The sequence below is a fragment of the Ambystoma mexicanum genome, chromosome 11, assembly GCF_040938575.1.
Source record: "Ambystoma mexicanum isolate Mex_15411 chromosome 11, UKY_AmexF1_1, whole genome shotgun sequence".
Taxonomy (NCBI): Eukaryota; Metazoa; Chordata; class Amphibia; order Caudata; family Ambystomatidae; genus Ambystoma; species Ambystoma mexicanum.
In genome coordinates, this window is record NC_090934.1 from 1357989172 (window position 1) to 1358004334 (window position 15163).

The 15163-nt window shown below is 44.2% G+C and overlaps 1 protein-coding gene across 1 annotated transcript in view; it reads left to right on the top strand.

The window, feature by feature from the left end:
* The window catches only part of MTMR10 (myotubularin related protein 10), a 431932-nt gene that overhangs the window by 141148 nt on the left and 275621 nt on the right, over window positions 1-15163 (top strand). The window lies entirely within an intron of this gene.

Consider the following 15163-nt stretch of genomic DNA (forward strand, 5'->3'; position numbering starts at 1 on the left):
GGAAGAAGTACTGTCCGTGCTTTACTGGGGTGCTGCCCTCGCTGTAGCTGGGAAAGCGCATGTGCCACATCCTGCCATTCTGAGCAAAGTGGGCATGGGCATGGAAATGGAACTGTGGGGATTATCCAATCGGGTGTTCAGGGTGTGGTGACAGGAAGGGGCAGATTTATTTTTTCCCAATACTCTGTCTAGTGAGGTTGGTAGAGATGGAGACACGCACAGTGCTGATTGTGGGTGATACTTTTGTGCAACATCTGCACAGGTGTGCCGTGCAAAGAGCCGTTGCTGCTAATTTCGGGTTTGGGGGGAGTGGATGCTTTGTGGGGCAGTCTGAGTGCAGTTTCCGCGGGATGGTTCGACTTTGCAGATAAGTGGCCTCTGTGGCTACCGTTAATGTTGTTGTGGTGCATTATGGAAGTCTATATTTGGGTTACATGTTATGTGGATGTTTTCTCCGTCACCTATTGCTGAATGTTCAGAATTTTCCTACTGCCAAGGTAGTTTTCTCATGCATTACACCAAGAGAAGTATGGGATCATGCCGGTGTAGTTTATCCCCACCCAGAACCTGGAAGGTGTCTTATAAACAGAAGCATGTGTGAATGTAAGCCCACTGCTGGGATGTTCTCCAACAACTATGAGATCATAACTATGAGGTCGCAAAATATGCAGTGGTTCCATAGAAGTGGCATTTATTTGACTTGCAATTTTCTTTTACACTTGCAAGAAGCGTTGACCAGAATTCGGTAAAAATGTAAAGAGGAGAAGCAATCAGAAACATGTGTAAAGAAAAAAAAAAGGTTGTTTGCAAGCACGTAAAAACCAAGAAAACAAACAAAACATTATTTTCAGAGCCTCCCCACCATGTTTCAATTGTATTTCTTCCCCTCCCCCTCCCCTTCCTAGCACGATAACGCCACTGATTCCGCAGTAGTTTCAGGATTGCACATGCCACATCTGGCCCTTTTCAGTACGGCAGGCATGGAAATGGGACTGTGGAGGCAAACTCTTTGCTCAATGCAGGTTTGTGGTTGTGATGTGTACGCAAAAACTGTGGCAGAAGGTCTATTTGTACAGAGACCTGCAAAAGGCTATGGTAGAAGTGTGCAAGTTAAGTGGAAGGCCTCTTGTTTGTATGCATGCACTGTATACACTTGATATACATTGCTAAGAAACATTGAATGCTGCTTTTCTGCGATATTCTTACGAATTTTGTAGGAGATGGGTAAGTGCGGAACAAAATTTGTTGCATTATCGGAAGGCAAGAAGACAGTTACTGTTTGGATATAGAATGGCTAATATGGGTAAAAGAAAACGTTGAAAGCATATTCCTTTGCAGTGGCACTAGATGGGAGAAAGAACAGTACGTCTTGTCAGTGCAGACGGCCTGCTTAGAGGCACTTATAACAGAGTTGTAAAAATAGTGTACAGAAAATATTTCTAACTGTATTTTGTGGTGATAGGTGGCCATGTGGATGCAGTAATCCTGCATAGTTTTACAGACCTTTCTACTGGAGGTGCTTTCGAATCACACAACACTTGCACTCTGTGTAACAGTACATATGAAGTGTTGTACAGAACTGACAGTATTGCATGCTGACGTCTTCGATGTGATTGGTGGATGCGTGTGTGACGATTTAACAGTACCCAATGAGGGAGCACTGGAAAAAAAATAGTGGAAAGTGAAGAAGGGCTGGTCCTGTTTTACTGGGGCGTGGCCCTAGCAGTACCTGCGGAAGGGCACTTGCCGCAGTCTGAGGGTGTGGTTCACAGGAAAGGGCGGAAATGCAATTTTTCATTACTCTGCATAGTGAGGAGGGCTGATATGGAGAAACACATTGTGTTGGTTTTGGATGATGCCTTTGTGGTAGATCTGCACAAGTATGCCCAGGAAAGAGACTTTGATGGTGATTTTGGTTTGAAAGGAGTGGACGCATCGTGGTGCGCCGTCCATGTTCGCAGTTTCAGCAATATGTTTGCACTTTGCAGACAATTGGCCACTTCGGCTACTGTCTACGTAGCCATTGTGCATTATGGTGGCATGCATTTGGGTTACATGGCTTATATACGTTTGTTCCATCAACTGAGGAGGTTGCTGAACACAGTGAAGAGGATTTTTCCCACTGCAATGTGGTTTTCTGAGCCATACCACCAAGAAGAGTAGGGGACTATCCTAATGTATGTTGTTCCCAGCTAGAGGCTGGAAGGAGTCTTGTCAACATAAAATAAAAAAAAAAAAAACACACACATGCTTGTCTGCTAGTGGGATGTTCTTTTGCAATAATGACATCATTAATTCTCGAAATGCAGTGTTTTTCCATGTGTGGTGTGTACGCAGTGGACTATTGTACAGACCTAATACTGTTACATGGAGAGCTCTACAATGTGATTGGTGGCTGCGTGTGACTATTTAACAGTACCCAATGAGGGCGTGATGGAAAGAAGATGGTGGAAAGGGAAGGACTGTTTCTGCTTTATTTGGGCGAGGCCCTCGCTGTACTTGGGGAACCGCACGTGCCACATACTACCGTCTTCAGCATGCTGTCCATGGGAATGGGACAGTGGGGACTATAGGTACTGAGGGTGTGGGTCACAGGAAGGGCCGTTAATACTTTTCTCCATTACTGTGCATAGTGAACCGGGCTGACATGGTTGACATTACTTGCAAAGGTAATGTAGCAGAGCAGATTTGGTCCGACATCACTTACAGCTCAAAGCTATGTGGGCCGCCTACTCTGTTCTGAAAAGTTACAAACAGATTGCAGAGCCTTTTGTAAGGCTGCTGTGGAGACCTTGCACCCAGAAAACAGGCCCAAATCGTTGAAACAAATACATACATGTGCATTGTCACAATGTAGGGTGTTTGTAAGCGTTTACTTTCCCAATAGCACTCCGTAGATTGCAGAACACTGTACTTTTCTGCTGTCTGAGGGTCCGGATCGTATCCACAAAATAAGGGCCCACGTGCAGCTGTGGTGTGATCGCATGGTGACCTCTCCAATGTTCTCGATCGGGCAGAATACTTTGTGCGCATTTGCATAGGTGTCCTATGCACACTGTTGGGCTCTCTGGACTGATCAATAGTGTGACACACATGCGCTGACCATTTTGGGACACGCTGGGTGTTTATAGGGTATAGCAGGTGGGATGTTTATGCGTGCAGCTACCTGTAGGACGTGGGTGGGCGGCTTCATGTAATTAAAGTTTGTCACAAGTTTGTATATGCTGCAAAAGGGTGGTGTCACCAGGAGACAGAGGAAGAGATGCGCATGCGTGTACTTATGCAACAGACAAACTTCCGCTACCACAACTAATTATAGGTGGTTCACAAGAAGCGAACATGCGGGTCATCCAGGCGTGGTACGGATGACTCCATTGTGATTGCGGATAGGTCGGACAGGTGTGGTGTCCGTAGGACACCTCCCTTTTACTTAATTGTGGTCATTGCTACCAGTACTGTGTACCGCTGAGTCATAACGGCATTTTAGCAACAAAGGGAAAGGCCACAACACTCAGCAGCAATTTAAATATCAACGTTCACTTTCACACATTCATACATACCATTACAAAAGGGAGGGGGTAGCAGAAGTGCATACCTATTGTGCAAATCTCCAATTCCCCACAAGTTCGTCTTAAGGGGAGGAAGGGATTGAGGTATCAGCGTAACGTCTCTAATCTCATGGAATTTGGAGGGATGGCGGACTGTGAAATGGGGGAAGGGGTACACATGCAGGTCAGGCAGTGGTACTTGATTTTGTCCATAATATGTCCTTGTACATACTCTTTTAAGGCGGCAAAATTATTCAACTATCTTCCATTTTGCCTTCCAGGCTGTCCACTCTGCTATTTACAGAGTTTCTTTCCTTTATTGTGCCGGTATGCTGTTGTGGAAGGGTTGCCACTTGTGTTGCCTTGCTTTCCTTTCCAATATGTTCTTATATAAAAATAAATCTGTTAGGTGTACATGAAGCAGTAGATATTAAATATTTTATGTTTTAAACTCCGGTGCGTACCAATGGGGTTACTATCGTAAGTCATTGCGTCATGAGGGAAGTTTTTTTCCAGACACTCTAAGGTGGTTGTCATTGCTGCGTAAAAAAATAAACATTATGCTGTTCTGCTGTTGTATACTGCACCACCTGTGCAATTATCAGACAAACTTTATTGTGCTTAAGACTTTGTAGTGCCGTTTTGCTCTTAGTACTTTCCAGTCCTTACTCTGCCTGTTCGTTCTTTGTTACCATGTAAAGTAGCAGTGCGGTAAGACTTTTGGCAGCAGAAGTCACTTCTCTTGTTGGTGCATTCGGTTATGGTGTACTCTCTATGCCTTTGTGCTGTTTGTTTAATAAGTACACAGTTTGCAGACCTACTCTATTTTCCCTTGCAATTCATGTACAAGGTGCTGTTTCTATTGTTCCTTGTGTTTGCTGAATGGTACCACTACGTAAGAAAGCCCCTGCCTTTCTGAGCAGGTTGGATGCCACCCGAAGTCCGCAACCAGACGCATAATCTGCGATTGCTGTAAGCATTAACATGGTGCCAGCAGGTTCAGTATGTTGTACAGTACATCTTTACAAAGGGTATCCTGGTAAAAACCTATGCAATTCAGTGAAAAAACATTGTTAAAGGGACTTTATGGTTAAGTTGCACTGGTAAAAACGTATGAAATTAAATGGAAATTCGTTGTTACAGGGATGTTATGGTTGCAGGTAAAACCGAAAACCCCCAGAAATTCGCCAGTTATGGTAAGCTAAGCAACCATAACTCGCGCTACCACTGTGCACTGCAAGGACTAACACCCATGACATCAAAGATGACATCACAAATGCCATTGATGACATCACGTGTGGCGCCCTATTTTTTTGTTCAGTGACATGTACACCAGGTGCTTTTCTTCACTGAGAGTCGGGAACAAAAAATTGAAAAGGTACAATATTTGTAGACCTTACCCTTCTCATGGTCTTACACGACTTTCCTTAGGATTCGGGCACATGATATGATACATACATAGGGGAAGAAGTAAGCCTGAAAATCAGCAATCATTTCTGTGCATGAAGATAATCAGTTAGGGTATGAACACTTTCTCGTAGTACTGCTACTGTTTTGCTAACGTTCCTTTCCTTGTATATGCTCCTATTTGTATGCGTCGTTGTCTTTGTTTTGTGTATATTTGTACAATTATGTAGTAAGTGAGGCATTCTTTGCAACTTATTAAATGTTGCACAGTACACAAAACTTTGAAACGAAAGCATTCATCATTTTACTATACAACATGGGAACATTTTGAATAGTGCACCTGTATGATGCATGCTGCAGGCAATGCCTACGTTTCTACATGAGTTGGGTCATGTACTGGAAAGAACTCTGTAATGTAATGGTGTTTATAGGAATACATTGGTTAATTAACTGTTTATCTCATGATAGTTCTTCCAATGATCTCTGATAGTTTTATTCCAACATTACAATGACAACTCCTTGTGAAGGCTTTTCATGAAAACTAAATACACATGTCATCAATGACATTTATGATGTTATATTTCATGTCATGGGTGTTAGTCCTTGTGGTGCACAGTGCTAGCGCAAGTTATGGTTTCTTAGCTTACCATAACTGGCACATTTATGGGGTTTATCGGTTTTACTTGTAACCATAACGTCCCTGTAACAACGTATTTCCATTGAATTTCATATACGTTTTTACTAGTGCAACTTAACCATAACGTCTCTTTAACAACGTTTTTTCACTGAATAGATATATAGATATGTATGTATTCACATGGTTTCCTGCCTGTGACCAAGAAGTACATCAAGACCCTATGTCCATGTTTACTGTATTTTATTTGGGGATTGTACAAGATAACCGCAATCTTTTAGAATATCTCAAAATAAAAAGTTGACCTTCTCAAACTAAGAGTTTGGATGGTCCTCTCCTCATTGGGGCTGAGTGAACCACACTTACCCCTTTCCAAATGTCTGCTTGCCAGTTGTGGATATTTTAGCCCTTCCGGTCCTCAAAACAAGTGTCCTGTTTCAATAGTTCACAAGAGGTTACCTCACCCCCTGTGGCATTGAAGGCTTTAGAGTGATTTAAACCATTTATTTGTCTTTATCTGAAGTCACTCCATGATAGTCTTGTGAGCAGGCGGATCAGTGGACATATATGTTAGAGAGGGGTCCGAGAGAGGTTTGCCTAAGCATATCCTGATGTGCCTTTCCTTACCTTTCTAAACTTGCAGTAATCCTCTTGACACCAGCTGCCCCTCGGAACCTGCCTGTTTTACTAGCTAGATCTGGCATCTCTCTCCCCTCCTGGTCCCTTGCCTCGCCACCTGATGTTCTTGTCTGAGCTTCCTTTTCTCCTCCCAATGTTGTTCCCTTAGTACCACCCTTGGAATTACGGTCACCTCTTCCTCAGGGGAGTTTTATCCCTTCAGCCTTTTTAAGTTCAGTCTGTCCCCATGATGTTGCTTCCTCTGTGTCACTATCAGTCTCTGATGTTGCCACTTCGCCTGCTTTCATGTTCTTAACGTCTCCTCTTGACTGTCTAAATGTTATCATCTTAATCTGCCACCGTCCTGATGTTACCACCACCGCACTTATGCTTTATTGCTCATCATCTCCTCTTTCCCTCTTCCTCACTCTGTTACCATCTCCCTTTTATGATTACCTCCACCTTCTCCTTGACCCTCTTAGCTCTGCTTCCTGCTCTCCACTGCTGCAAGCTCTCGACTCTCCAGCCTCTGCACATTCCACCGCACATTCCACGCTCCAGTCTTCTCCAAAGGAGACCCTCCTGCCCACACATTTACCAAAGCTGGATCCTTTTATAGTTTGTTCCCTCATCCCCCCCCATTGGGTCTTTTAGTGAGTCTGTATGTGATGCTAGTCATTTGGTGAGAGTTGTGATTGTTTGTCCAACCGGTGCATGCCTAAGGCTGTTTTGGCCGCTGGTTGGACTGATGCTGTAGTTGTGCTTTCCGCCATCTTAGATTTTGGTATTTCCCCTCGGACCTTCCCAGTTGCTTCCTGGACTGTGCTGAGCTCATCCGTGTTTCCAGCATTTAAGTTTGAGATGCAGTTTGTTTCACGAAGTGTATCGGAAACTAGCACCATTGTATCCCAAGTGTGAGAGTTTCTTACCGTGAAACATTGCTGATGAAACGCTTCTTGTGCACAATCTCGGCGTTGGTAAAGTCGTGAACTCTCAAGGTTGTATTTGCGGTTCTGCAGAGTTCATGGCATTTCTGCAAACTCCAGCATAAGAGTTCCTTGTATCGAAGAACATAATGAGTGCATAGAAACACTCTTAAATGGAAAGCTTATTTTGTAACTTTTATATTTTGGTCTGCTGAGGGTGGGCTTCAGGTTCTCTGTTGGACAGGGGGGGCAGTCTGATATAATAAAAGGTCTCTCCAGGGCTTTGAGTAGGGCCAGAGCTGGCTGAACAGGGCTGCCCTATCGGACCAGTAGGGAGGGGTCGGTTTACACTCCCCAGTTAGGTCTCGGGTATGGCACACTCATTGTCCCCTGTCATGTGGTGGTGGGACTAAGGTGGAGTGATCAGGTGACTCTGGCCTACCACCCTTGTGCCCAACATCGCCTGGCTCTGGTTGGCAACCGCCCCCATCAACCCTCAATCTACCCACCCCGAGTCACCACCTTGCCTGTTGAGAGAACCAGGCAGGGGAATTAATCAGTGTATTTTCATTACCTTGAGCTGTTTAAATATTCTTATCACATCTCCTCTGATTGCTGTGCCCTCAAAAAACATGAAAGTTGTGTTGGTGCACATTTACTATGTTAGAATTAGTGTCTATCCTCCAGTTCTTTTTGTATCTTATATTATTTGTAATCTTCCTTTGAAGAGTTTTCCTTTTGAAGAGTTTGTTTGTAGAAAAGGGCACTTTGGTCTAGATATGGTTTCGCTAATGATTTAGTGAATGGCAGGCATCCCATTCTCACTTTTCCTGTTACTTTAGTCTAATGTCCCATCAAAGCATCAATTGTGAATCGAAATGTAACCGACAGTTGGTGCCATCTTCCAAAATGTACTAAGTTTCTTATGTTTGAGTGGCATGTTTCAGTAAGTTTGTCATTTTCAGTTTTATTACAGAACATCTAAGATAAATGACATTGACGGCTTTATTACAAGATTGTCGATGCAGGATAAAAGTGGCGTTAATTGTATTACCGCCCCTTTTTTATGGTGGTAACTCAACTACCACCGGTTTTCCCACACTGCCAAATTATAATTTTCGTGAAATTACTGCACAGTAAATCCACCGATTTTTGGAGGAAAATTAGCGGATTCACTTCTGGGTTGTAGCTACTCCACTTTACCTCCAAAAATCAGTGTATTTACCACACAGTAAATCTGCCAAAATGAGGCATTACTACCACTTGTAACCCCATGGGATCAAGTGGCAGTAATAGCAGGTTTGGCAGAATTACTGCCAACTCGTAATGAGGCCTAGAGTGCTGAAACGTGCTCCTTCAATATCTGCGTACATTAGGGAAACATCTTGTAGTGTGGGGGGGGGGGAGAAGAGGGTGGACTTCCATGGTACAGTGACATATATAGAAGATTCCCTTTGGTAGAGTCCTACAAATATCCATGCGTTATCTGGCATCCCCTGTTTAGCTGAACCCTTCTTATAGTCCTTTTCTGGCCATTTAACTGTTATGATGCACTTTGCTATGTAAGTAGTGTTGCCTACAGCAACACTCCATATAAGAATGTTATTATATAGAATATGGATATGGTGAGGATTCCAGGCACAGCAGTTAGTGGAAGGTGACCAAGAGAGAAGCTGGGCTGGGGGTCTGTTGCTGTATTACTCAAACGAGATACAAACCTATCCATGTGTCCATGGTTCATATCTTAACATTTGCGATGAAGATTCTAAAGACTCAGACCCCTGGCACCGTGCAAAACGAGACTCTGTTAAGAGAAACGAAGAAGAGCCGCTCAGCTGCCCTCCACGGGGTTGATGTGGCAAGTGAGGGAATGGGTGTGTGCCCACCTATCTATAAGTAGCCGCTCCACCACCCATCTGGGCGTTGATGCGAGGAGGCAAGGGCTTACGGAGGTCCCTGCCACCCCAGAAGTAAGGTAATTGGCCCTCTCCAGCGTCCCGAGGAAGGCTGCACCCCGGGGAAGTGCACTCGCACCCCGGGGAAGTGCACTCGCACCCCCGGGGAAGTGCACTCGCACCCCCGGGGAAGTGCACTCGCACCCCCGGGGAAGTGCACTCGCACCCCGGATAGCTTCAGTGATCCCATCACCGAGCCGCGGGCCTCGCGCATGTGCAGGTCTGCCTTTCTTTGCAGCCCGGGACAGAGGAAGATTGCGCATGCGCAAAGTACTATGATAGCAACTCTACTGCTTTCATCTCCTTAAGGACATGAAGGCGCCTGCACGGTTTACTGCGTGCTCCCCTGGTGACACGCCTTGCCTCCTGGCTCCAGCATATTAACCCTTAACTGTCCAAGGAGAATGGTAAAAGGCAAAAGGATAAAGGAAAAGGATACATTTCCTCGCTACTGAACACTGCAGTAAAGAAGTGAAATGGCAATGCCAGGTGTACCTGGTCCTCCTGTATCATGGCGTTTCCGGGCCCTGCAAAAGTGAAATGGGCACAATGGAAGAAAGATTTCATACACAACATAAAAGCTGCCTGTGGAATCTCTTTTTCAAATGATTAAAAAGTCTTGCTATTAGTGCACTACCTAGGCTATGAGGGCAAACGCATATTTGATACTTTACCTCCTCTATCAAATGAAGGTGGTGGCGATAGTGCAAATGAGCTGGGCAATGTGCTGCTCAAGTTGGACTTTCAACCCCAAAACGAGCACCATTTTAGAGCGGTACAATTTTGGAGTCTGACTACAAGAGCAGGGCGAGACTATCAAGGTGTATTTGACACTTAGGTCAGTCGTGCAAGTTCAGAGTCGTTTGATGATCACATACGTGATCAATTCATGATCCATTGCAATAAGATTAGAGAGGAGCTATGATTGAAAGACGAACCCACATTGGATGAGGTGCTAGAAAATGCCAAGCGGGTTGAACACTCGTTGGCCTTTGTTGCAAAAATGTCGGAAAAGGAGTGCAGTGAAGCTAAAGTGGAGGTGTTAAGTGTAGTGGACGGAAAGCAGAAGAAGAAATCGAAGGAAAAGGCGGTGGCGAAAGGAAACTGATTCCAAGAACAATAGATCAAGAGCGCAAAGGAGAGAACATTTATGTTGTGGTGTACCAGCAACTCACACTTTGCCGGATCAATGTCATGCCCAGGAAGAAGAGTTACATGTGCAAAGTGCAAAAGACGAGACTACTACAGGAACTTAGAGTTTAATCAGAAGAAGGTGTTATGTAAATGAAGAAGAGGGGCATAGCTCTTCCGAGGAGGAGGGTGGATGCCATGTTGAAAATGTTACTGTAACATGGTCCAGGGTGTGGATGAGGAGGAGTGTGAATATCCGTATGCAAGTGTGAGAGTGAATGAAAGGGCGGTTTCAATGATGGCATACTCTGGTTCGAAGATATCGCTCCTGTCTAGGATGGTGTTTGAGCAAGATATGGAAGGTGATATTCGGAATTTGTTAGAACCAGATGTTGATCCTGGGGGGTACAACCAGGATAAAATTGACTATCTTGGATACTTTTAGGCTAAGTTCAAGTTCAAAGGGAGATGTGCACAAGGAAAAGTGTACGTGACCAAAAAAGGAATGACGCTCCTCGGATGGCTGATCGAAAAAGACTTATAAGGTTGGATCCCAATACCGACGACCAGGTCATGTGGGATCCATCGTGAGCGAAAAATTCAGAAATGTGTCCAGGAAAGGAGTGGGGAAAGTGAGTGGTATGCAACATCAAATTGTGTTTTTAAAAAGGAAGTGTCCCTTTTTGCAGCCAAATTGCGGCCTGTTCCCTTGGCCTTAAGGGAAGGTTTGAAAAGGGAGTTGGATAATTTTTTGCGAATGGGCCTCATTGAAATGGCTGGTGGAGATGAGTGGACATCCCCTTTAATGGCTGGTGGAGATGAGTGGACATCCCCTTTAGTTGGTGTAAAGAAATCATCGGGTGAATTGCGGTTGTGTGTGGACCTGCGTGAATTGAATAGGTGTGTGATGATGGATCAACATCCATTACCCAACATGGGGGAAATGTTGTATATTGTTGGCCAAGGGCGAGTATTTTCTAAATTGGACATGGCGTTAGCCTATCATCAGGTTGAACTAGCTGAAGAGTGTAGAAAGTTGACAGCTTTCATAACGCATGAGGGAGTATTCTAGTTTCAAAGGATGCCTTTTGGCCTTATTTCTGCATATTCTGTATTCAAGAAAGTAATGGATAGGCTCTTCAAAGGGATTAGCGGTGTGTTCTGCTTCCAGGATGACGTATTGGTGTGTGGTGAATCGGAAATTGAATATGACAGGGGTTTGGGGGAAGTTCTTAACATTCTGGAATGTAGAGGAATAACTTTCAGGGAGGAGAAGTGTACGTTCAAAGTGAATAAAGTTGAGTATCTTGTTCACAAAGTGTTGGTGCATGGCGTGAAACCAAACAGTAGTATGGAGTGTGCCATAAGGGAGGTGGACAGGCCTAAATGAAAAGGGGAATTGCGCTTGTTTTTGGGTATGACATTTGTAAAGAATTATGCTGACAAAGTTGGCAAAATTAGAAAGTTACTAAAGAACTGGGTGGATTTCAAGTGGAAAAGAAAATGTGAGGATGAGTTTAACTTGATAAAGGAGGACATTGACTTGGCATGACCTCTGGGAAGTTTTGATACACATGAATGTGTGGTCACAGTAGATGCCAGTGACAATGGCATTGGTGCAGTACTGTCGCAGGTGAAAGATTCGGAAGAGGAGATAATTGCTCACGCAAATATCAAGAATCCACAAGCAATCCTTTATCTGCTTCTTGCTGTGTGATTGTATCTATAGTCCGCAATCTGCTTTCCATCCCATTCCATGTTGGCGCGCTGCTTTATATAGGTACAGGTCTTCCTTGGTTATAAAGCCTATTGCATTCAGGAAGAAATTGAATATATTTAGCCACTGTAATAAGACTGATTTGATTAATCAATTTGTTGTAAAAGCTAGTTTATGGGGACATGGCACACAATCTGTTGGTTACATTTGTTTATCCTGAAAGTGAAAGCTCATGCATTTGAGTAAAAGAAAAAAAGTAACCTGATCTTCCTCCGGTATTCTTTTTGCCAGGATCCTTTCTGTCGAGCACATTTTTGCAATTGTTTTTGGCCAAGTCCTCTTTTCCTCTCAACCATAGAATTGGTAATTTATGCCTATATTAGGTTTAAACATCTTCTCTTTGATACTCTAGAAAGGGGGCAGTAATGTGATTACGTATTGTGACAAATTTCTGGATGTTGTCCCTTCTTCCCTAAGAGGAGACCTTTCCCATGGGGGCCTGGGTTGTGCCCCCACAGTACAATAGTCCCCCATGATCGCATGGGAGAGGAAGCCCCTTATGGGATAAGGGATGACCATTCTCGGAGAACACAGCATAAGTCTGCTTTAGTATACCCTCACTCTTTGCCCTTACCAAACTCTCCTTCCGTCTCTCCAACTAAGGCCTGTATTTTTTGTTGTAAGGTCAGCCAACCCAGTATATTGGAGCTGACTAAAGCACCTGGGAACACAAATTGCTTTCCATGTAGTTCCAATACAAGTACTGTGAAGAGGATAACGACCCAGGAGTATGAAGATCACTCCAGAGAACCGGAGTGAATGGTCTAGTCTCTCACAGCATTTGCTTGGTCAAAGGCAATACAAAATAGGAGAGGGAAACCAACATGGAGAGAGCCATCCTCTGACGAAACCTGGGAGACGCTGACCCGGTGAAGAAGGGAGCGTACCACGAGACTCAGAGCACAGTGGCTAAGAGGAGCAGGAAGTTGGTCCAGAACGTAGGAGCTATCGCTGATCACTAAACCCTCCAGGTGTCCCAAAATCCGGCGAGCCACTGGAAAACAGAACCGCAGCCCGAGAAGGGAGCAGAATCTGGCGGAGCAACCGCTGTCGACAGGAGAAACCCAAACACGGCTGGACATTGAGGATCCAGCCCAAAGGATTGACCTGCAGAGCTGCCGCCGACCCGACAGAAGACCTGAATGCTGTTGGAGTCTCGCAGCAGACCACCGTTGCCTGGAAGACACGAATCACAGGAACAGATACGCAGGTAGACCGAGATGTGCTAGTGGTGCGTGAAGAGTCTGTGAACAATAGCAGACCACAAGATAAAAAGGGTCTGGGACCCTGAGAGGAATAGTGAGACAAGGAAATACTTGCATGATTGGCAGGAGAGTAAACCAAGCTGTTATAATAAATAATTGTGAGTCTGGGGCTCGCACCCACAGAAAACCCTGAGGATAAGGGCAAGTTCATTCAACAAAGTAGAGGGTCTGGGACCCAAGGCGGTAACCAGTACAGGAAATCACATAAGGAGAATACAAGTTCCTAACTTATCAACCAGAAAGAATCCAGGGGAAAGGAGCGAACCTCTAATCATTGGAGTACTATGTTAAAGGAAGAAAGGAAGAGGAACATTATTTTTGTTTTGACAACCCGAGACATTGGAAACGTTTTTGTTGCCAAGAACTGTCATTACCACTTTAATTCTGGAAAAAAACGTCCTTGCACATTAGATGCAAGTTACTAATGTTAGGGTCAGAAGCAGGGTTTTTGGACACAACAGTGACTATTTGTTTGACATCCTGACATGTGCCTACCATTCCCTTGAGGTAGGGAAACCCCTCTTAGCTTAAGGGACAGAGGCTGTATTTCCAACCCTTTTACTGGTTAATAAAAGTGTTGACCAAAACTATGCCACCTTTTGTGTCCGAGCCTTACTTCTGCACCCTAACGATATGCTCCCTGTAAAGTGTACCTGTCTTCTAGTTTGGAGAACTGTTGCCATTATTTCTGTGAGAATCTTGGTGGAACCGGTTTATTAAAACTACCTCTAGCTGTTCAATCTAAGCGCACCTGTAAAACTGGAATCCCCTCTTTGCCCCGGTGGAGATTCTGGAATCCTCTTTTTGTGACGATGGGGAAACTGTTCAGTCCCATTTTGTGGGCCATGGAATGTTTATGCACAAGTTGCCCGAAGCTTAGGAAACTAGTGTTCATGTTCAACTTCAGCGATCTTTGAATAGTACGCGTTCTCTGGCCTAAGCATCACATTCTGAACTTGTTCAAACCTGCCAGCATGGAGTTCATTACAGGCCGAACAAGAGGTCTATTCATTGGCACTTCTTGGCACATCGCTGCTGCATTTTCATTTCTCAAGCTTTCTCAAATCATTGAGTCTCCAATGCCTCCAACATTAAGAGAATTGCACATAGGAAAAGCATAGGTGGATTTAGTAAAATAATCTACATTTTAGTTAAAGGGCACTAGAGCTTTGTTTTTGGCATTTTTCTTTATAAAGTGCTTGTGTGCTAAATTGTTACTTATGATCAAATAATGATGAAACAATTCCATGTTTAAAACCAATCATTGCTTTTTTGCAGCAGGATGTAGAACTTGTTTAGTTTAGTTTAGTTTATTATTTGTAGGGCGCGCCAAGCCCTGGAGCATCAGGGCGCACAAGACAAGAATATGCTCAACTTTGTTACAGGTCAAGATAGATAGCTAGAAACAATGAAGTTGCGATTAAGTTACTCCCACCAAAATATTTGGTGACAGCATTATTTCATGCAAACTAGATTTTAACTTGTGGGAAACCTGTTCAGTGTCTTATGATGCTGTGAAAGGTGAAAATCCTGAGAACTCGCTGCAAGCCTTTGGCTGGCACCTTTCAACAGTCAAAGGAACTCACTGGGAGCATGTTGGCATTCTCAGTTTTCTCCTCCTTCATTCCATACACTTTGCCTGAGAGTTTGGCCCTCAACGTGTCCCAGAAATGTCTACGCTCAAATAACTATCCCTTTTGCTTCATTGCTTATGACCAATGTAGTCCACGAATTGCAAAAGTCTTGTACATATACTCACCGGTCTCCTACTGGGAGACATGGCCCATGGTGCAATGGATTGCTTTGTTTTGGAGCCTGGGGTGTACTACAAGGATGGTTGTTTTGGAATGTATTTGTGAAATTGAATGATCGTTCAAGCTCAAGCTACCAAAACCCTGCCAC